This window comes from Caretta caretta, chromosome 24 (genome assembly GCF_965140235.1).
Source record: "Caretta caretta isolate rCarCar2 chromosome 24, rCarCar1.hap1, whole genome shotgun sequence".
Taxonomy (NCBI): Eukaryota; Metazoa; Chordata; order Testudines; family Cheloniidae; genus Caretta; species Caretta caretta.
The window spans coordinates 8,844,968-8,868,304 of NC_134229.1; the positions used below are offsets into that span (position 1 = coordinate 8,844,968).

The 23,337-nt window shown below is 44.1% G+C and overlaps 1 protein-coding gene across 4 annotated transcripts in view; it reads right to left on the reverse strand.

Annotated features, from left to right (window-relative positions):
• SNX27 (sorting nexin 27) overlaps window positions 1-23,337 on the reverse strand; it is a 64,051-nt gene that overhangs the window by 37,747 nt on the left and 2,967 nt on the right. The gene's annotated exons all lie outside the window — the stretch shown is intronic.

The following is a 23,337-nucleotide window of genomic DNA, read 5'->3' on the forward strand; positions in this document are numbered from 1 at the left end:
AAGGAGGACTTGTGGCACCTTAGAGACTAACCAATTTATTTGAGCATAAGCATAAGCATGAGCATAAGCTTTCGTGAGCTACAGCATCCGATGAAGTGAGCTGTAGCTCACGAAAGCTTATGCTCAAATAAATTGGTTAGTCTCTAAGGTGCCACAAGTACTCCTTTTCTTAAAACCAAGCCAGGATCAGCCTAAAAAAGTGTGAAAACAACGTGGCTCTTCTTATTTACTCCCTTTACAACATTATTAGCTGAAGCTGCCTAATATCATGCGGTTTGACATCCCATGTCCCTTCAGTGACTTCCACCAGTCATGAATTTGAGCCAATACCTATTTAGCTCCCAAATTGTAGGTTTTGCAAAAAATAAAGTAAATAAAAAGGGGGATTGGATCCTCCTGATGAATGGAACTGGTTTCAGTTTTATGGCAGCGGAAATAGGATTTGCAATTTAACACTTCACTTGCAGTGCTGGGAAGCCAAACACTACCTTGAGGTATGCCAGTGCAAGAGAACTGAATAGATCTGATCAGTAGAGATGGATGAAATTTTCTCAGCAAATAGTAAATTTGCCAAAAAGTCCATTTTTCAGGGCACCCAAAACTATTAGCAAATTCAGGGCAAATTCAGCTAACAGATTCAGCTGGAATTTTTTTTTTTTTTTAAGAAGTATCTTTCCAAAAATCAAAAGTTGTATTTCATTTAGAAATTTTTCTAATTTTTTTTTCTAAAAAACAAAAGAAAAGGGGGAACCTCAACCCTCCCAAATGACCCAAAAAGCAAAAAATACCAAAAACATTTTGTTTTGGGTTGAAATAAATGTTTTAATTTTTTTCATTTCGGTGCAAAAAAAAAAATCAGTTACGGGTTGAACCGATCCAATTTTCCCCACACACACACTTTTCAGTTTGGCCCCTGGATAGAAAAATATCAGCTCTATTGACCAGTTTAGTTTCACTCTCCAACCTATGTGAAGTCCCAAAAGTAAAAGATTTATTGATAGCGAAACGCCCATTCGATTTTAAATCAATGATCAGTTTTTGATAATTTTTTTAATACTAATACGCCTGCTGTAATTTTCAAAATAGGCTTTACTATTTACTACAATTCTTCACCCTCACAAAATGTTCATTGCTAGATAGGTCCCTGGAAGATGAACTTGTCGCTTTCGATTTAAAGCACAAATCTAAGGAGGTCCAAGGTTAGGGAAGCAAAGCTTTATAATGAGTATTGTGCATTGTTCCAATCAGGCAGCAAACAGAAAGCAGCTTTAATAGATTTTAAGGCCTCAAGGGACCACTATGATCACCTTGTTGACCTTCTGCACAACACTGGCCAGAGAATTTAATCCAATAATTTCTGTATCTAGTCCCATAACTAACAGCTGAGTTAGAGCAAATATTTAAATTAGGAAATAAACCCAATGTAAAAAAACGGAAGGTTTGAAACTCTTGACACTAAGTGGTCTCTAAGAACTGCAAATGTTATTGCTCTCTCAACAACACACACTGGACAGTCAAGCTCTGCTAAGTTCTGTTCCAAGGATAGCCCAAGAGACAACAGACCACACCTGGCTACCAGTTTTTAAAGGCATTTGTTTTGTAGTCAAATAAAATCCAAACATAGCTGTTTTGTTTTTTCTTCCAGTTCTGGGGAGGGGGGGGAAAAGCTGTTTTTCTCCCAGATAAGAATTAAATTTAGCAGCAAGCCTCCATAGATGGTGTCAACGGAATAGTCTCTGTCAGGGTTTGGTATCTGAAACATCCAGTTGTATAAACAAGAACAGTCCAAGCTGCATCCCCGCTAATCAGCCCAGATGCACTGGAACTGGGCTGCAGGCTCCAGACAGAGCACGTCTCATCTGAAGGGACCAGTCCCCTTCTCTTCATTAACTGCACAGGCTGCTCAAAAACACATACTTGGAATGACATGAACACAGAATTAGCTCAGGGATAGGGCAATGAGAAACTCCTTTAATCTTGGGGTCGCTGGTTCCAATCCAGCTAAAGTCAGAGTGACCAAAACTAGGCCCCCGGATTTGTTTTCTTGCCACAAAGGAACTGCTCTGTCCTATCAAGCTAATTGTCCATCATGTCCCATATACTGTGCCTCTGGCCATGAACACCTAATGCTTCAGAGGAATGCAAAAGAAAAGCTGTGCGCACTTAGTTATGAAACACTGCCCATGCGAGCGGAGGAAGAGAATTTTTTCTTAAACACCCCCCTCAGGCAATTCCATATCTCCCTCCTTGAGCGTGAGAATGGATTTTCATTATCTAATTGCGGAAAGCCACAACCACCACTCTCAGAATTATCCAAGCCTGCTTGAAATGCAGCCACCGTATTTAGCTTTCTGTCCTTCCAAATTCTCCTTAACACTGAAATAAAAAAAAAAGGCAGCTCTTACTGCTTAATATCCAGTACCTTTTACTGAACTTTTACTTATAGGAACATCCCTGAAAAGATTGTCTAAATTACAAATCCGATTCAAGGTTCTGAACCAAGCCGAAAAAACTGCTTAAGAGGGTACTCATAGAAATGGACAGGATCAAACTGTCACAGCCAGGTTCAAGTTACTCTCTGGACCAGGGTATTAAGCGTGGTCATTAAAATTCTGTTCAAAGCTCTATGCAGCCAGGGTTTCCGTATCGTTTTAAAAGGCGAAAGTGAACCTTCCCCACACACTGCCTTCAGGTTCTTCTGGGCTTAGAGGAGTTTGCAGAACAATGAAAGCTCAAACGCTTTGAGCACCTGAGGAAGGTGGCATTACTTTGTGTACAACGGTGCGGATACTAGCCTGGGACATGGGCTCAATTCCCTGCTCTACCACAGATGTCCTGTGTGATCTTGGGCCAGGTACTTAGGGCTTGTACACACTACCACTGATGTCACTCAGGAGTGTGAATAAGCAATATGTTTCACTGACCTAAATGCCAGTGCAGACAGTGCTCTCTCTCCCCCATCAACATAGCTACTGCCTCTTGCAGAGGTGGTTTTATTATGCCAACAGGAGAGCTCCCTCCCATCGGCATAGAGCATCTTCACCAGATGCATTACAGTGGTGCAGCTGCACCGCTGTAGTGCTTCTAGTGTAGACTAGCCCTTAGTCTCACTGTGACTCAGTTCCCCAACTGTAAAGTGGGGATAAGAGCAGGGTTCTACCTCACAGAGGTGGCTGTGTGGATAAAAACATGAAAGCAGTGGTTCTCAATCGGCGACCCAATCAGCACACAGCTGCGGCTCATGTGACCTCCTCAGGGCCATACAGGTACAGTAACTCCTCGCTTAATGTTGTCATTATGTTCCTGAAAAAATGCTACTTTAAGCGAAACGATATTAAGCGAATCCAATTCCCCATAAGAATTAATGTAAACAGGGAGGGGGTTAGGTTCTGGGGGGGAAGAGGGGATAAATATATGTGTGTGTATGTATATATATATATATATATATATATATATATATATATATATATATATATACACACATACATACATACACACACACACACTATAAAGTTTTAAACAAACAATTGAATACTGTACACAGCAATGATGATTGTGAAGCTTGGTTGAAGTGGTGGAGTCAGAGGGTGGAATATTTCCCAGGGAATGCCTTACTGCTAAATGACGAACTAGCACCTGGCTAAGCCCCCAAGGGTTAACACATTGTTGTAAATGTTGTACAAGGCAACATGAATGGAGGGAGGAGACACAACAGACCCATGGCAGTGGCTTCAAACATTCCCTGCAGAAACTGAACGTGATGAACCACCCATGCTATCCCATTAAAGCACACCACTCCCTCCACTTTCCAAAGTACCGGGGGTGGGGAGGGTCCATGAGACAGGCACACACACCATGTGCGTGTCTGAGAGAGAAAGAGAGACAGACAGACACACAGCATGTGTGAGTGAGAGAGAGACAGACACACATTGCCCCTTTAAGTATGCTGGCCACACTCTAAGTACACTGCCTTTTTAAGAAGATCAGCAAGCTGAGACAGCAGCTGCTGCCAGCAAGCTCCCTCTGTCCTGAGCCCTGTCATATCCCCTCCTGCTCCGTGGAGATGCGGTACAGAAGTGGGGGCATGGATACCCTGACATCAACACCCCTTCTCCCACCCCCTGCACAGCAAGGAGGCGGCGCCCAGGAGCAGCTCCAAGGCAGAGGGCAGGAACAGCACACAGCAGAAGGGGGAGGGACATCTGAACTGCCGGCAATTGATAACCTGCTGGGCTGTGCACAGGGAACTTAGGGGAGCTAGTAGGGGGGCTGCCGGCCCACCCTAGTTCCATGCCCCCCACCAGCTTGCTCCAACAGGCTGCTTTTCCTGCAAGCAGTGGACAAAGCAGGTGGCTGCCAAACAATGTTATGAGGGAGTATTGTGCAACCTTAAACGAGCACATTCTTAACATTAACCAGGACAGTGAGGAGTTACTGTAGGATATATATTGTGTGGATGCAGCCCACATAACACATTCAGAGCTGCATATGTGGCCCACAATAGTAAATAGTGTGAGAACCACTGCATTAAAGAATGGGAGGCACTGGGCTCCTAGCAATGAGGGCCGGGTAAGTACCTAAGACAGATAGCTATCTAAGAGGTGTCCTACAGTCCCTCATCACGGATCACCTCCTGCCACAGGATTAGAGTGTGTATGGCTCCCTTTAAATTCGCATTCTGGATATTATAATGCAGCCATATCTGTCAACTGAACCAAGCTGTCCGTCACTGAAATTTAGTGCCACAATAAAAATGAGAAAAGGAGTACTTGTGGCACCTTAGGGGCTAACAAATTTATTTGAGCATAACTTTTGTGAGCTACAGCTCACTTCATCGGATGTGGAAAATACAGTGGGGAGATTTATATACACAAAGAACATGAAACAATGGGTGTTACCATACACACTGTAATGAGAGTGATCAGGTAAGGTGAGCTATTGCCAGCAGGAGAGGAAAAAAACCTTTTGTAGTGATAATCAAGCCATTTCCAGCAGTTGACAAGAACGTGTGAGGAACAGCAGAGGGGGAATGTAATGACACATCCACTCCCAGTCTTTAATTCAAGCCTAATTTAATGGTGTCCAGTTTGCAAATTAATTCCAATTCAGCAGTCTCTCGTTGGAGTCTGTTTTTGAAGTTTTTTTTGTCGAAGAATTGCGACTTTTAGGTCTGTAATCGAATGACCAGAGAGACTGAAGTGTTCTCCGACTGGTTTTTGAACATCATTCTTGACGTCTCTCATTTGTTCCATTCAACTGAAGTTCACGTGCTTCAAGTTTACCCTGCATGGGAATTGTACAGAATTACACTGGGTCTGTGAAACCCCAAGATACTTATTTCATGAGTAGGACCCCACCAAATTTACGGCCGTGAAAAATGCATCACAGACCATGAAATCTGGACTCCCCTGTGAAACCTGGTCTTTTAAACCTATACTATACAAATTTCACAGGGGAGACCAGCATTTCTCAAACTGGGGGTCCCAACCCAAAAGGTGGTTGTGAGGGGGTGGGGGGATATCACGGTATTGCACCTCTCTGTGCTGCCTTCAGAGCTGGGCAGCTGGAGAGCAGAAGCTGGCCAGCCTCCCAGCTCTGAAGGCAGCGCTGCTGCCAGCAACAGCACAGCACCAAAGGTGGCAACACCGCGACCCCCCCGCACAATAGCCCCCATGATCCCCTTTTGGGTTGGGACTCCCACGGTTACAACTCTGAAATTTCAAGTTTAAATATCTGAAACCATGAAATTTATGATTTTAAAAATCCTATGACTGTGAAATCGACCAAAATCTACCATGAATTTGGTAGTGCCCTATTCATGAGACAGCAATCATAGAATATCAGGGTTGGAAGGGACCTCAGGAGGTCATCTAGTCCAACCCCCTCCTCAAAGCAGGATCAATCCCCAACTAAATCATCCCAGCCAGGGCTTTGTCAAGCCTGACCTTAAAAATATCTAAGGAAGGAGATTCCACCACCTCCCTAGGTAACGCATTCCAGTGTTTCACCACCTTCCTAGTGAAAAAGTTTTTCCTAATATCCAACCTAAACCTCCCCCACTGCAACTTGAGACCATTACTCCTTGTTCTGTCATCAGCTACCGTTGAGAACAGTCTAGATCCATCCTCTTTAGAACCCCCTTTCAGGTAGTTGAAAGCAGCTATCAAATCCCCCCTCATTCTTCTCTTCCACAGACTAAACAATCCCAGTTCCCTCAGCCTCTCCTCATAAGTCGTGTGTTCCAGTCCCCTAATAATTTTTGATGCCCTCCGCTGGACGCTTTCCAATTTTTTCCACATCCTTCTTGTAGTGTGGGGCCCAAAACTGGACACAGTACTCCAGATGAGGCCTCACCAATGTCGAATAGAGGGGAACGATCACGTCCCTTGATCTGCTGGCAATGCCCCTACATATACAGCCCAAAATGCCATTGGCCTTCTTGGCAACAAGGGCACAGTGTTGACTCATATCCAGTTTCTCGTCCACTGTAACCCCTAGGTCCTTTTCTGCAGAACTGCTGCCGAGCCATTCGGTCCCTAGTCTGTAGCGGTGCATTGGATTCTTCCGTCCTAAGTGCAGGACTCTGCACTTGTCCTTGTTGAACCTCATCAGATTTCTTTTGGCCCAATCCTCTAATTTGTCTAGATCCCTCTGTATCTTATCCCTACCCTCCAGCGTATCTACCTCTCCTCCCAGTTTAGTGTCATCTGCAAATCTTGCTATCCAAGAACTGTTTCCTTCAGTGTGAAGTTAGTGTTGTTAAACAGTGCAGCAATGGACAGCCCGAGAGACTGACGCCATCTGTTTGTCCATAGACCAGGTTCAGCACAAGGGGCCGCAGGTCATGTTTTCCTCACACTGTCTGCCGCCTCTGTGCTTCAATCCAGACCTGAAATGGGGAGGGGGAGTTGGGCGGAGGAGAGAATTCAGTTACTGTGGCCCATTCAATCCCGGGTTTCCCGGAGAGACTGCCACGGATTGCCAGTTGTGATGGTGGTTTTGATAATATGGACGACTATACAATAGGGACTGGACTGAGATCCACCAGATTCATTTCACAAGGGCTACAAGATGGAAACAGTTTTTAGTCACTCACAACCTGAGCTGGATACGATCTAGGACCCTAGAAGAAAAAACTCAATACTCATTCCCAGTCACCAGAGCCACCCCCGTCTCTCTCCTGACGGAGGTCATGCGAGCAAGAAACATAATCAACCGCCCTCCTCTCCTCACTCACAATTTCTAGAGCTTGCTTAACCATGCCTGCTTCCAGGCTGATCTGAAAATGGCTGCTTCCTTGTGCAACTGGATACAGACTGCCCCAGTTCCCTTCTAGAACCACACTTCCTCCCAGAGCTGGGAACGGAACCCGGGGCCTCACCTCCAAGTCCTGTCGCTAACTACTGCAATGTATCATTTCATTTGCACAAAAGTAACTGTCTGTGAAGCCCCCCCCGCCACCCAGTCACTTAAAATATCAACCCAACAGGCTTCTTTATAAGCCCAGACACGATTTCAGTGGCAGTCCTGCTGCTGCTCCACTGCACTAGGCCCCAGCTCGGCAGTACAAAGGCGCTGAAGGGAGCTGTGCAATATCACAGGGGCCAGAGGCCTAGCACCTGCGCAATAAAGTCACCATAGCAACTCAGCCAGGAGTAATCACCTCCAAGCCAAAGAAGGGGAACGGTACTTCATAACCAGGGATACTAGTTTTCTATGATATAAAAACCAAAATTCTCTGATTTAAAAAAAAAAAAAAAAACAGCATTTTTCCGTGATTACAATGAAACGCGGAACTTTAGTTTCCCTAGCCACAATATATACAGGTATCAGTTGAACACGACGTTTTACTGATGTACAGTAGAACCCAGTTTATCCGAGCCTCCATTATCCCGCTCTCTGTATTAACCGAACCACCAGCTGGCCAGGGCTGAAAGCAGCGGGGCTAGGGCTGACAACTAACGCTCCGGGCTGGCGGTTCTGTTAATACAGAGAAGCGGATAATGGAGCGCAGATAAACGGGGTTCTACTCTATATTTTTTCACAAAATGTAAAAACTAAAGATTTTCTGTAAAAACGAAAATTCCACAATTTTCTGTGGCAAATGGATTTCTAGGATCCCTGATAATATGGCACGGACAAATCAGAAGCCTCCAGAAGGGCGAGATAAGCTTAGCCAAACTACGTAATATTTACTCAGTGATAGAACTGTTTGGTTTTCCAGAATTTAAACACACTGGTTCCTAAGACAATTGGACACTAGAGGATTTTTTGGACATGAGTGCATTTTGTTTTGGTTTTACTTCCACCCTTGTCTGGACGTTGTAAGAATGATACTAAGTTCCCCTTGCCTTCCAGCAGACTCGCCCTGTCCCAGAGGAGAACTAGTCGGCTCCTATCCAATCTGAGATGTCTCGATGCAAGACGCAAAGTTGTACGGAGCCCCAAGGTGGAACCCTTAACGAGGAAGCATTGGTAGCATTCACTACCAATGAGCTGGAGAACCAAAATGATCTGCCATGACAAGGCTCGCCAGCCCCTGGGCAAGGCATCCTGCTAGAGGGAGCCATTTGCGATACATGGTTTTCCTAGTGTAAATGGGGCCTTGGGGGACACTGACCTAGGCACTGACTCCATGGCTGGAGCACCCACGGATCAACTCCTCCTCCTGCCCCCCTGCATCCCTTGTGCCCACTGGGGCATCGAGAAGCTCCTCCCCCCTCCCTCCAAGTGCCTCCCACAATCAGCTGTTCAGCGGCATGCAGGAGGCACTGGGAGGGAAGGGGACGGGTGGGGACAGGAAGAGGTGGGGAAGGGAGCAGGAAGAGGCAGGACGGGGGCGGGAGTCGAGCAGCTCCCGGGAACTGGTGAAGTCAGTGCCTCTGGACATAGATATTTTTGATAAGGTAGGATTTCCCCACATCGCTATGCTTAAAAAGGGATATTTCCAAGGTTTACAGTATTTCTGGTTTTAAAAGTTTTTACATTTATAAATCTCTTTAGAAAACGTTTGAGGATTTCATTCTCCTAAACCATCTCAAGAGAAATGCTAAAACTATCCCAGAACACTTAAACTGTGTGGATAAAAATCAGTTATTTTGGGGGAGGGGGATCAGTTTTTATTTAAATCAGATTTTTTGATTTGGTTATTTAGATTATAAATTTTTCATTAAAAACTGTTTAAAACGAAATCTGAATTTAATACAAAATATGTTGAGGACTAAGCTTGTTATAAACTCCTAAAACATTTAAATAAAAAAAATAAATATGCTGAATCCATGATCCTCTATCAAAAACTCAGTTAAAGGCTGCTTTTCTATATAAAGAAAGAAACGGGGGGCGAGGGGAAATCTAACTTTTACGGTCAAGCTTTATAAATAGGGTACAATGGTAGTAAATAAGCAATACAGCATTCATTTTCTAACATACTAAATATGCACAATTAAGAAGCTGAAAATATTAAGCTACATAATTGCTTAAATAAATGCATATCATTATAGTGTACCCACCTAAAAAAGATGTACCAAATCTAGTGTGAAGGCTCTGTTTAGCAATAATCAACATGTTTCAAATGTGAGTGTACCTTTCTTTAGAAAATAACTCAGATACAAAGGTGAAAGTTGATTAAAATTGAAGATTTTAAACGGCAGCTTTCCACATCGTGATTTAAAATCAATCCAGCCTGAGGGAAAAAGTTTGAAATCAACTTTGTCCTCCCCTAGTGGAGAGCAAAATGTCAACAAAAGACTAACTCTAAAAGCTGCCTTCTCACCTGTGTGCACCTTTCACCCAACAAGTCCCAACCATCCCACTACTGGAGGAGAATGTTCCAGGGACCAAAATATGTGTAGGTTTTAAAAGTGACCTCTTTCTAAGGAGCCGAACCAGCAGAACTGTTACTCTCACCATGATTTCATGTATCGTCCACCTCTGTTAACAGAGGACTCTTCCCCAGCCCACTCCCTCACCTCTTTCTGTTCTTGACACCTGACTTGGAGCATGTATGATTCTGACTCTATCTGAGATTCAGAATTCTTCCAAGTAGGTTTGTCTGTCAAGAAGTATTAAGAGTCCCATAAAATTCAGTGAATCACTAGCAAGCCAATCACACTCACTACCTGCCCCTTAACACCAGTCCTTCTCACTAAAATCTCTGCCCGCTAATAGATTTGCTTTTAAGTGCAGAGTCAGGAGTCCAGTCATACAACGTTCTTTTATTACAATAATGGGAGCAGTTTGCTAACTGTGGGGTGGAAAGAGTAATACTCTTGACACTATAGATAACAAAGATCCCATGACAAGGACAGTAACCATATAGATCAGCAGCCTCCTCAGGAGAGGCCTCTGCTGGACATGAAGATGAATCACCCTGTAGCAATGTAACAGGCCTTTCCCCACAACTGCTGCATCAGCCTCTGAAACAGAAACTCAATCATTTGCACCTCTCTCCTCCTACACCCCTCACACTCTTACCCAAGCTGGAGTCCTGACTTTCCCCTTCCAAAGGCCACTGTGAAGTTGAGACACAACTGACTAAACATTCACTGAGCACCCTCCTTCACTAACTGATCTGTTCTACCAATAAAGATCTCAATAGTCTGCTGTGGACTGTACCAGTTCCTATCCTCAAACATCTACCACTGTGAGGTAAGGACTTCAATTGTATGGCACAATTCACCTACTAGACAGCACAATACAGGCTTACAGCATCAGATTTTAGTAGTAGCACCTAGAGGTGCCAATACTGGGGCCCCAGGATGCAGGGCGCTGCATAAGCAGTGACAGCCCTGCCTCTAAGAGCTGACACAACCCAAACAGATGAGAGAAAGGAAGTAACTTTCAAAATTTCAAGTAGGTTGGGGGAGAGGATGTAGCGAAAATTCAAGTCTTCACCTCTACTGAATCCTACAGATTCAACTTCATAACTGGTCTCTGCCCTTCAAAGAATTTCAAACAATAAACAGCTCTAAAGAAGCACCGCTGAGAAGTAAAAGCACAAATCCTTTTCAAAAACGTTATTTTGACCTGATGAAGGCCTAGTGGCAAGTGGTCCACCAGGAACTAGGCACTTCACAAAGGGTTGTGCAGGGTAAGCCAACCTGGATCTCGTAAGCAGATTGCCATCTCAGATGAATTTTTATTAGGGCTGTCAAGCAATTAAAAAAATTATTCAAGATTAATCGCACTGTTAAATAATAATAGAACACCATTTATTTAAATATTTTTGGATGTTTTCTACATTTTCAAATATATTGATTTCATTTACAACACAGAACACAAAATGTACAGTGCTCACTTTATATTTATTTTTGATTACAAGTATTTGCACTGTAAAAAACAGAAATAGTATTTTTCATTTCACCTAATACAAGTACTGAAGTGAAATCTCTTTATCATGAAGTTGAACTTACAAATGTAGAATTATGTACAAAAAAATCCATTCAAAAATAAAATATACAACTTTAGAGCCTGCAAGTCCTCTCAGTCCTACTTCTTGTTAAGCCAATTGCTCAAACAAGTTTGTTTACATTTGCAGGAGATAATGCTGCCTGGTTCTTGTTTACAATGTCACCTGAAAGTGAGAACAGGTGTTCTCATGGCACTGTTGTAGCCAGAATCGCAAGATATTTACGTGCCAGATGCACTAAAGATTCCTATGTCCCTTCCTGCTTCAACCACCATTCCAGGGCACATACATCCATGCTGATGATGGGTTCTGCTCGACAAGAATCCAAAGCAGTGTAAACTGACACATGTTCATTTTCATTATCTAAGTCAGATGCCACCACCACAAGGTTGATTTTCTCTTTTGGTGGTTCGGGTTCCATAGTTTCCACATTGGAGTGTTGCTCTTTTAAGACTTCAGAAAGCATGCTCTACACCTTGTTCCTCTCAGATTTTGGAAGGCACTTCAGATTTGTAAACCTTGGGTCGAGTGTTGTAGCTATCTTTAGAAATCTCACATTGGTACCTTCTTTGCATTTTGTGAAATCTGCAGTGAAAAAGTGTTCTTAAAATGAACAATATGTGCTGGGTCATCATCCGATAACATGAAGTATATGTCAGAATGCAGGTAAAACAGAGCCCCAAGGAGTTCAGTCACAAATTTAATTAACGCATTATTTTTTTAACAAGCGTCATCAGCATAGAAGCATGTCCTCTGGAATGATGGCCGAAACATGAAGGGGCATACAAATGTTTAGCATATCTAGCACATAAATACCTTGCAATGCCAGCCTCAAAAGTGACATGCAAATGCCTGTTCTCACTTTCTGGTGACACTGTAAGTAAGAAGAGGACAGAATTATCTCCTGTAAACACAAACAAACTTGTTTGTCTTAGCGATTGGCTGAACAAGAAATAGGACTGAGTGGACTTGTAGGCCATGAAGTTTTACATTATTTTGTTTTTGAGTACAGTTATTAACAACAAAATCTACATTTGTAAGTTGCACTTTCATGACAAAGAGATTGCACTACAGTACTCGTAGGAGGTGAATTGAGAAATGCTATTTCTTTTGTTGACCATTTTTACAGTGCAAATATTTGTAATAAAAAATACACACTTTGATTTCAATTACAACACAGAAAACAATATATATGAAAATGTAGAAAAACATCCAAAATATTTAATAAATTTCAATTGGTATTCTATTGTTTAACAGTGCGATTAAAGCTGTGATTAATTTTTTTGGAGTTAATTGTGCAAGTTAACTGCAATTAATCGACAGCCCTAACTTTTATCCCTGGGTATTGTTACATTAGCAGGTCCTTCCTCACCATAGGAATTAGGGCTGGAAGAGACTTGTTCAACCATCCAGTCTGCCTGCAGCTCAATCCTAGGATAAAGATGATACATCCTATGAAGTGAGCTGTAGCTCACGAAAGCTCATGCTCAAATAAATTTGTTAGTCTCTAAGGTGCCACAAGTCCTCCTTTTCTTTTTGATGATACTTCTGCAATTTCATCTTTGACAACAAGGCATAAAACCCTGAAATTCCTGGGGAAATGGAGAGAGAGTCTCTCTTATCGGCTTGACTATTTTCCCTGTGTAAAGCCCCACACCAGTAACACATACATGGCTCTACCCCAAAGAGCTCACCATCTAAACAGTAATGTTTCAGACAGTGGAATAGTCTCTAAGGCTACGTCTACACTACAGCCTATGTTGGCATAATTTATGTCGCTCAGCATGAACAAACCACCCCCCGAGTGACATAAGTTACACCGACATAAGCGTTGGTGTGCACAGCGCTACCTCTGCAGGAGAGCTTCTCACGCCAACGTAGCTTCTGCCGTTTGCGGAGGTGGGTTTTTTATGCCGACTGGAGAGCTACAGCAGCATTGTACATGTAGACATGGCCTTAGGCTATGTCTTCACTAGGAAAACCACAGTACAACAGCTGCTCCACTGTAGCGCTTCAGTATAGAGCGGTGGTTCTTGACCCGTGGGTTGCGGCCCAATCAGCACACAGCTGCGGCCCACGTGACATCCTCAGGGCCATACAGGTGTATATATATTGTGTGGTCGCGGCCCACATAACCCAGATAGAGCTGCCCACAATGGTAAACAGGTTGAGAACCACTCGTGTAGACACTCAATACAGCAATGCAAAGGGTGCTCCGACCACTGTAGTTAATCCACCTCCCCGAGAGGTAGTAGCTAGGTCAACAGAAGAATTCTTCCATCGCCCCAGCATTGTCTACACCCAGGGTTAGGTTGGTTTAACTACAATGCTCAGGGGCGTAGATTTTTTTTTGAGTAACGCAGCTCAGTCGACCTAATTTTTTAGTGTAGACCTGGCCTAAGTGGAAACCTCATGACTTGAGACCGTGAGAACGAGGCTGGAGAGAGCACTGGAGAACAAAAACAGAACATATCCCTGCCCTGGCAATTCAGTTAGAACCTAATCAGTATTTCCCATCTCTAGTATGCTCCTAACAAAGGGAAACACTTGTATGCTGACCTTTCTCTTTTCCAGCTCAAAATCAAGTCCTAGTTTTAACATTCTTTGAGTACGATAAATACCCATTCAGTAGAGACAGCATAAGCAAACTGAAGTCCACTGACTTTACCACTGCTGATATATTCCTCACACTGAGAAAAGAGCCTGGATCATTTAGTAATTGTTTTCACACAAGCTTGTCATGCCATTTTAAGGAAGTTCTAACAGCTCCATGTGTATTAACAGGCTCAACACTAGTGTACGATATAGTTCCCATTCTTCTGTTTAGGAAGCAATAAAAAGACTTTAAAGTAATGCTAGTGAGAAAGGTTTTGAAGTACACACAAAAACTCGTGCTAACATTTCCAAAGGCTTTAAAAAACGAATGTTGCTATAAGATGAGTAAGAATTAACTAGGCAAAGGAAAAATACTCTGTCTTACTAAAGGGGGTAAGTATTTTTGGCCACTTCAGAAATAAAGCTTGGTATCAGTTCTGGAAACTGAACAGCAATTACTTTCTTTCAGCTTATACAAGCAAACAAAGAATCGCACCAATAAGGACAGAATATCATTTAGTCCAGGTCAACACTACAGAATTTGTCAGCATAGCTATATGAGTCAGGGTGTGAAACAAACGACACCCCCAGCCAACACAGTTATGCTGGCAAAATCCTCAGTGTAGACACAGTTATGCCAACAGAAATCTGCCTCTGTCAGCATAAATAATGTCATTTGGGGAAGTGGTATTATTATGCTGACAGAAGAACTCCTTCCATCAGCAGAAGCTGTGTCTACACTAGGGGGCTATGGCAGGATACTTATACCAGCATAACATTTGTAGTGTAGATAAAATCTTAGGGCATGGCTACAGTAGAGAGTTTACAGCAGCGCATCCACCAATGCAGCTGCGCCACTCTAAGCTCTCTCATGTCGCCACTCTAAGCCAATGGGAAAGAGCTCTGCTGTCGTCTTAACGACTCCAGCCCCCGCAAGTGGCAGGAGCTATGTCGGCAGGAGAAGTTTAACTTATGTCACTCAAAGTGCTGATTTATTCACACCCCTGAGTGACATTAGTTATACTGACATGTAGACACAGCCTTTAGGCTCAGTGCCTTTCATATAGTATTCTCCTCATTTGGTCAGAAAGTGAAAATTGGGTTCTGAGAAGAACTCCAAAGAGAGAGTACAAACCGGAGAACATCTTGCCGATTGCTGCTGATCTTTCTGATAGCACTGTATCTCATCGCCACTTTCAGTTCCATCACAACTCTCCCAACAAATCTTGTAACACTTATAAGGCTCTTGCCACATGTGACAAAGAGGGTATTTTCTGTAATATTTTTATGAATCCTAGGCATGCCTCAGTTTCCCTCTGTACATTGCATTGCTACCCAGTGGGTGCAAAAGGGTTAACCCTGCTCCTGGGACAGTGCAGGAGGGGTGTGCATCACCTCACTGTCTGGGGGAATGAATGAAGTCGGAAAAGAACTGGCTCAAACCAATCCAAATCAACAGAGGGTCCAGCAAGACAAAGATGCCCTAACACAGTGATCCCTGAACATTTTACCTTGCATCCCACCCTTACCCCATCCATGCCCCTCCCTGAGCTGTGGTTGGCAGCCAGGGCTGCGGACGGGGCCAGAGCCATGGTTGGGGGCTGAAGCTAGGGCCAGAGCCGCAGCTGGGCACCAGGGCTGTGGCAGGGACAGTGGCCGGGGGAGCCGGGGCAGGGCTGGGTACAGCTCTCCCCGCTCGCCCATGAATCATAGAATATAAGGGTTGGAAGGGACCCCAGAAGGTCATCTAGTCCAACCCCCTGCTCGAAGCAGGACCAATTCCCAGTTAAATCATCCCAGCCAGGGCTTTGTCAAGCCTGACCTTAAAAACCTCTAAGGAAGGAGATTCTACCACCTCCCTAGGTAACGCATTCCAGTGTTTCACCACCCTCTTAGTGAAAAAGTTTTTCCAAATATCCAATCTAAACCTCCCCCACTGCAACTTGAGATCATTACTCCTCGTTCTTTCATCTGCTACCATTGAGAACAGTCTAGAGCCATCCTCTTTGGAACCCCCTTTCAGGTAGTTGAAAGCAGCTATCAAATCCCCCCTCATTCTTCTCTTCTGCAGGCTAAACAATCCCAGCTCCCTCAGCCTCTCCTCATAACTCATGTGTTCCAGTCCCCTAATCATTTTTGTTGCCCTTCACTGGACTCTCTCCAATTTATCCACATCCTTCTTGTAGTGTGGGGCCCAAAACTGGACACAGTACTCCAGATGAGGCCTCACCAATGTCGAATAGAGGGGAACGATCACATCCCTCGATCTGCTCGCTATGCCCCTACTTATACATCCCAAAATGCCATTGGCCTTCTTGGCAACAAGGGCACACTGCTGACTCATATCCAGCTTCTCGTCCACTGTCACCCCTAGGTCCTTTTCCGCAGAACTGCTGCCTAGCCGTTCGGTCCCTAGTCTGTAGCTGTGCATTGGATTCTTCCGTCCTAAGTGCAGGACCCTGCACTTATCCTTATTGAACCTCATCAGATTTCTTTTGGCCCAATCCTCCAATTTGTCTAGGTCCTTCTGTATCCTATCCCTCCCCTCCAGCGTAGCTACCACTCCTCCCAGTTTAGTATCATCCGCAAATTTGCTGAGAGTGCAATGTACACCATCCTCCAGATCATTTATGAAGATATTGTACAAAACCGGCCCCAGGACCGACCCCTGGGGCACTCCACTTGACACCGGCTGCCAACTAGACATGGAGCCATTGATTACTACCCGTTGAGCCCGACAATCTAGCCAGCTTTCTACCCACCTTATAGTGCATTCATCCAGCCCATACTTCCTTAACTTGCTGACAAGAATACTGTGGGAGACCATGTCAAAAGCTTTGCTAAAGTCAAGAAACAATACATCCACTGCTTTCCCTTCATCCACAGAACCAGTAATCTCATCATAAAAGGCGATTAGATTAGTCAGGCATGACCTTCCCTTGGTGAATCCATGCTGGCTGTTCCTGATCACTTTCCTCTCATGCAAGTGCTTCAGGATTGATTCTTTGAGGACCTGCTCCATGATTTTTCCAGGGACTGAGGTGAGGCTGACTGGCCTGTAGTTCCCAGGATCCTCCTTCTTCCCTTTTTTAAAGATTGGCACTACATTAGCCTTTTTCCAGTCATCCGGGACTTCCCCCGTTCGCCACGAGTTTTCAAAGATAATGGCCAATGGCTCTGCAATCACAGCCGCCAATTCCGTCAGCACTCTCGGATGCAACTCGTCCGGCCCCATGGACTTGTGCACGTCCAGCTTTTCTAAATAGTCCCTAACCACCTCTATCTCCACAGAGGGCTGGCCATCTCTTCCCCATTTTGTGATGCCCAGCGCAGCAGTCTGGGAGCTGACCTTGTTAGTGAAGACAGAGGCAAAAAAAGCATTGAGTACATTAGCTTTTTCCACATCCTCTGTCACTAGGTTGCCTCCCTCATTCAGTAAGGGGCCCACACTTTCCTTGGCTTTCTTCTTGTTGCCAACATACCTGAAGAAACCCTTCTTGTTACTCTTGACATCTCTGGCTAGCTGCAGCTCCAGGTGCGATTTGGCCCTCCTGATATCATTCCTACATGCCCGAGCAATATTTTTATACTCTTCCCTGGTCATATGTCCAACCTTCCACTTCTGGTAAGCCTCTTTTTTATGTTTAAGATCCGCTAGGATTTCACCATTAAGCCAAGCTGGTCGCCTGCCATATTTACTATTCTTTCGACTCATTGGGATGGTTTGTCCCTGTAACCTCAACAGGGATTCCTTGAAATACAGCCAGCTCTCCTGGACTCCTTTCCCCTTCAAGTTAGTCCCCCAGGGGATCCTGGTCATCCGTTCCCTGAGGGAGTCGAAGTCTGCTTTCCTGAAGTCCAGGGTTCGTATCCTGCTGCTTACCTTTCTTCCCTGCGTCAGGATCCTGAACTCAACCAACTCATGGTCACTGCCTCCCAGATTCCCATCCACTTTTGCTTCCCCCACTAATTCTACCCGGTTTGTGAGCAGCAGGTCAAGAAAAGCGCCCCCCCTAGTTGGCTCCTCTAGCACTTGCGCCAGGAAATTGTCCCCTACGCTTTCCAAAAACTTCCTGGATTGTCTATGCACCGCTGTATTGCTCTCCCAGCAGATATCAGGAAAATTAAAGTCACCCATGAGAATCAGGGCATGCGATCTAGTAGCTTCCGTGAGCTGCCGGAAGAAAGCCTCATCTACCTCATCCCCCTGGTCCGGTGGTCTATAGCAGACTCCCACCACTACATCACTCTTGTTGCACACACTTCTAAACTTAATCCAGAGACACTCAGGTTTTTCATGGGGGCTGACCAGGGCCCTGCCGCGACTCCTGAACATTCCTCTGTGCCACTGCCCCAAGGACTCAACACTAACAGCAGGAACCCCAAGCAAGACAAGGAGATGCCCTCAGGACTGAACATCTAACAACCGGAAACAACTCCCACCCCCGACCCTGCAGGCTGGACCAGGGACTGAGCTGGAGAACAAGATGTCGGTGACTGGAGGAAGGGTGACCCTTTTGGAGGGACTCAGGAGCCCGGAGCTGGGCAGATAAAGGGGGGAACATGGGACGAGAGCCAGAGGTGGAGTCCATCACAGCTTGGCTGGCTCATCAGGGCACTGGTTTAACCAGAGTGGACTATGGCATAACTTCTGCCTCTCTGTGCTACCCAAAGGACGTTCGGATTCTGTAGCCAGGTGACTCATCAATGACTCCCTTGTTCTGAAAAAGGCTGCCTGTGTCACTGTAAATACTCCCAGAGAGCACGGTGCGGGCCCAGTACAAGCCTCCCGCTGGAGTTTGGCTTGGCTGGATTCACTCGAGGGAGCCACAGAGACAGACAGGGAATGCTGGGGTCAAAGACCCAGTCTTGGAGTCCACAGGCCTGACTCTGTAGATCTGTGTGGGTCCTTTTGACCCAGCACAGTAAAGGGGTCACTCCAAGGAGACCACTTACAGGCTGGGGCACATCCCACACCCCGTGACACCACACAAATACTCAAAGAGACACATCCCACCAGCTTCTTCATTTATTACTACTGTAAGGCATTACAGTGAGGTAGCAAAGTACTAGAATATTGCTAGTTTCAACAGGACACAATTAGCGTTCAACCTAGGGTTCAGGCTTTGTAAATAAACATTTCAATCCTAGTATGAAATATGTTTTTCAGGGTTCAGGCTTTGTAAATAAACATTTCAATCCTAGTATGAAATATGTTTTTCCAAGAGCTTTTATGTTTTCAAAATAACCATTTCCTCCTTGCAGTGTCGGAAGCCCCAACACAGCACTGTCCTACTATACCAGAACCAGAGAGCGAAACTGACTCAACACAAGGGAAACTGACCAACTTATATTTTCATTTTTTCAACCTGCAGGAAATGCAAAATGCTGAACAAGTGGTGAAAAGTAGCTATAAATTATTTCAGCTTCAGTAGTCTCAGGTGCTATTAGTCACACACATGGATTTTGTTTAAATATACTATGGAAATTTTACATCAGCTTAGATGGATACATGCAAGAGCTTTTCAATTGTATGGTTGATGAAAAGCCCATAACACAAGAACCCTTCATTAGAGTGGATTTATAAACACTACTAGAAAGACAAAAACAAACTGTCACAGCAATATACAAACAGTGAATTATGTTGAGGAAGAAAGTCAATCAGCTAGTGTTGAGAAGGATTTTGGTTTTGTATCCTTATAGGAAACAAAGAAGGTAAAACAATAAGACTTAATGCACTGTGCAAGTAGTTATGCATACAGACTTACAAGTGGAGGAGTCTTTCAAGCGATACAGGACTAACAGCAACCAATGAGCAGAAAATGGTGAATCAATTTGGTAAAACGCAAAACCATGCATCCCTCTTACTCGTTTTATACATTCAAAGGCCCGGAATTGAGCACTGTAAAGCATCTGTAAAGCACTAGTATGTTCTTCAGCTTCTCATCAGCTAAAATTACAGGAAGACTTTTAAAAAGTTTCCAAGACTGAATTACAAAATTGCAAGGAGAAAGTGAGGTATATTCAGGGAACGTTAATTCAAGTACTTGAGCTATATACCACCACAACACTTGCTACCACAGTATTGAGCACTAAAGCTGAGCCCTGCAGGTCTCAGAAAAGTCACTCAGGGAAAGGGAGTTCGGCCTAGCTCAGCCTGCTGACCATTTCGTAAGGTGATTTTCTGGCAATTTGCCCTCTGGGCAAGCAGTAAAACACTGAAAAAGCAGCACACACAGCTGCCTCCTTGTTTTTCTAGAGACAGTGTCTGTACTTTTCCAAAGCAGAATCAGCTGTTTGTGCCTCAAGTCCATGCACAAAGTTAGACTTCAGAGCAAGGAGATGAGTTTAATCTCATTCGAACAAGGAGGAGCTAGTCTTTTTATGTGACAGCACTGAGAAAAGAGAAGCGTGTGTGCACCCACATATATAGGTCCAGCCAAGCCCAGAGGGTGTTGGTACAGTCCCCAATGTATTACTCAGGTCTTTAAATAACCTGCAGACATGGCTAATTTCTCACCTATTATGAATAATTTATTTGGCTGTTGACATCCCAGAGGCATAACTGGAAAAGTCAATTAGTAGAACACCCAAAATATTTTCTCTAAGCGCTCATCTAGCCCCAAATTACCACAGTATCTGAGCACCTCCAACATTAACAGATTCATCCATACAACACACTATGAGGCAGGAAAGTATTATCCCCATATTATGGTCAGGGAACTGAGAAAGAGATTAAATTATTCTTAACGCTTGTGTGTCAGGGCATAAACCAAACTCCAAGGGAAATTTTTCAAAAAATGCGCACTTCAAGCTATTTTGCATATTTCTTTGACATACTGTTGGAGACAGGACACCAGCACAGATGGACCACCTGTTGGATCTGGTAAGCCAGTTGCTAGTGTTCCTGTCTGTGGCAGAGCTATGAACTGAATTTAGCTTTGGCCAATGACTTAATCACCAGGCAATTCTTCTACACATGGCTCACTGATACTTAAAACTTGACTCCTTCTATAACTATTAGATCATCTCAAGCAAGCTTTGCTGTAACCAGTGATTTGCACACCTGTGAGAGACATTTTTTTAAAAAGATTATTTATGACTGTCATTCAAGGTGATAATCAAGGAACTAAATTTGCTTTCTTTATCTGCTTTCAGTGCCCTCAACTCCCACAAACAGACAACATGCTAAGAAGATTAGAGAAACACTTTGCAGTCATTATGCTGCAATGTCAGCTTTCAAAACCAAGCATTTTGAGCTAGTAGTTACAAGGGGGAGATTCATATCAGGGTATCATGCAGTTAAGTGCTTTATAACAAGCATAGAAAACACAATTAGACACTGTTGAGAAACGTCAGACATGCATAATGCTTACCCACAGATTGCAAAGTAGTTTACAGATATTAACCCTCACAGACCCACAGAGATGCCATACAAAATATTTTTATTGTGATAGCACCTAGGAGCCAATTGCACTAGTTGCTCTACAAAGACAGAACAAAATAATGGTCCCGACTCCAAAAAGCTTACAACCTAAGAATGGATGAATACTACACCCCAGTATTTCTCTTTACTATGGAATTCCCTATTTCTTTAATGAGGAACACTGCAGAAAATTAATGACCCAGCGTGCTAGATATCCTGTTTTAAATGGCACCCACTCTATTTACATTTTATATCCATTTTACAGATAGATAAGGCAAGGCACAAAAAAGTTAAATGACGTGATCAAGAACATGTATGCCGTGCTGTTGTAGCTGTGTCAGTCCCCGGATATTAGAGACTGCCCAAGGTGGGTGAAGCAATAATTTTTTTTACTGGACCAACTTCTGTTTTATTGGACAGAAGTTGGCCCGATAAAAGATATTACGTCACCCACCTTGTCCCTCTTGATCGAGACCACACAGCAAGAAAGTGGAAGAGCTGGGAACAGGACCCAAGAGACCTCATCCCAGTTGCATGCTCTAAAAGAATGTTACTTTGCTTTGTTATAGCAAAATCGCACGGAATTTGCCCCAGCTTATGTGAGTTCCAAACGAAGCCCATCTCGGAAGCATACAGTTTTAGTGCTTTTGAAGATGCGAAACACTATATAAGCATTTGCAAACACGGATGCATTAGGCACCTAAAAGAATGGCCTAATTTTCAGGGATGATCAGCACTCAACAATTCCTATTCAGTCTCAGGATCCCTATTTATTTGCCTAATCACAGGCTGTGGCGCTTGGGAAGGAGGGCAGGGGGGCCACCCGGACCATGGCTCAACCACTTTTTGGCTGGGCCAAACTGTGTGGCACTGCAACCCTGCACACCAAGTCACAATACCACTCTGTCAAATTTGGAAGGGGTGGGGATAGGGATCCATGGGCAGAGAAGTCAGGCTGATGCAGGGTGCAGATCTATTGTTCCTCACACATACACTTTAAATGGCATTCCAGAGCCCCTGTGCTTAAGTATGAGTTAGCTTTGACACCCAAGTTTGAAAACAGTCCATCTCTACCAGTACTATCTCTGCAGCATCAGATGATCCTCTGCAGAACTTAACTTTAAGAGCTGGTTACACTATAATGGAATGAATGACTTATTCAAAGTCAACCAACTAGAAACCACTGGATTCAGTGTGCCCCAAAATCAGCAAACGACAGCACACCTGGTACATATGTGTGCCTCCCGAGCTCCAGGGAACCCCACTCCCATCATTGCGCTTCTGTGGAGAGGAAGGGAAATCAATGCTATTTCTGGAGTCAGTTTTATTGTTTTCTCCTCCAACGTGCTGCAATACTAGAATTACTTCCAGGGGTTGGATCCAGCAATAACACAGCTAAGTGTGAAAGACACAGGATCCTCTGCTCCATGCTGACAAAATGCAATCAGGAACAATTAACTTTTTAGGGTGCCAATTTATGCACTTAAGTTAACAAAAGTAAGATCTGATATTTGCTTTCTCGCACTGGGGACCCTCCTATTTCACCAGTGCTACAACAGAGACACTGGGAGAGATTAAAGTGTTTTGTCCCAAGAACACACACTATGTCAGTGGCAGAGCCAGACATGGGAATCCCAAGTCCCAGTTCTCTGCTCTGCCTACTATTCTATATTCCCTCCAATAGATGGGAATAGAACCCAGGAGTCCTGACTGAGTCCTCTGCTCTAGCAATTAGACTACATGGCCTTTCAAGAGCTGGAGCAGAGCTCACTAGAAGTCCTGATTCACAAGCCTCTGCTCAAACCACTAAACCACATGTTGCCATGTGAAAGAAACTAGGGGTCAAATCCTGAACTGGTGTTAATTGTCCTGGCTCCACTGGACAATTTATACCAACTGAGGATCTGCC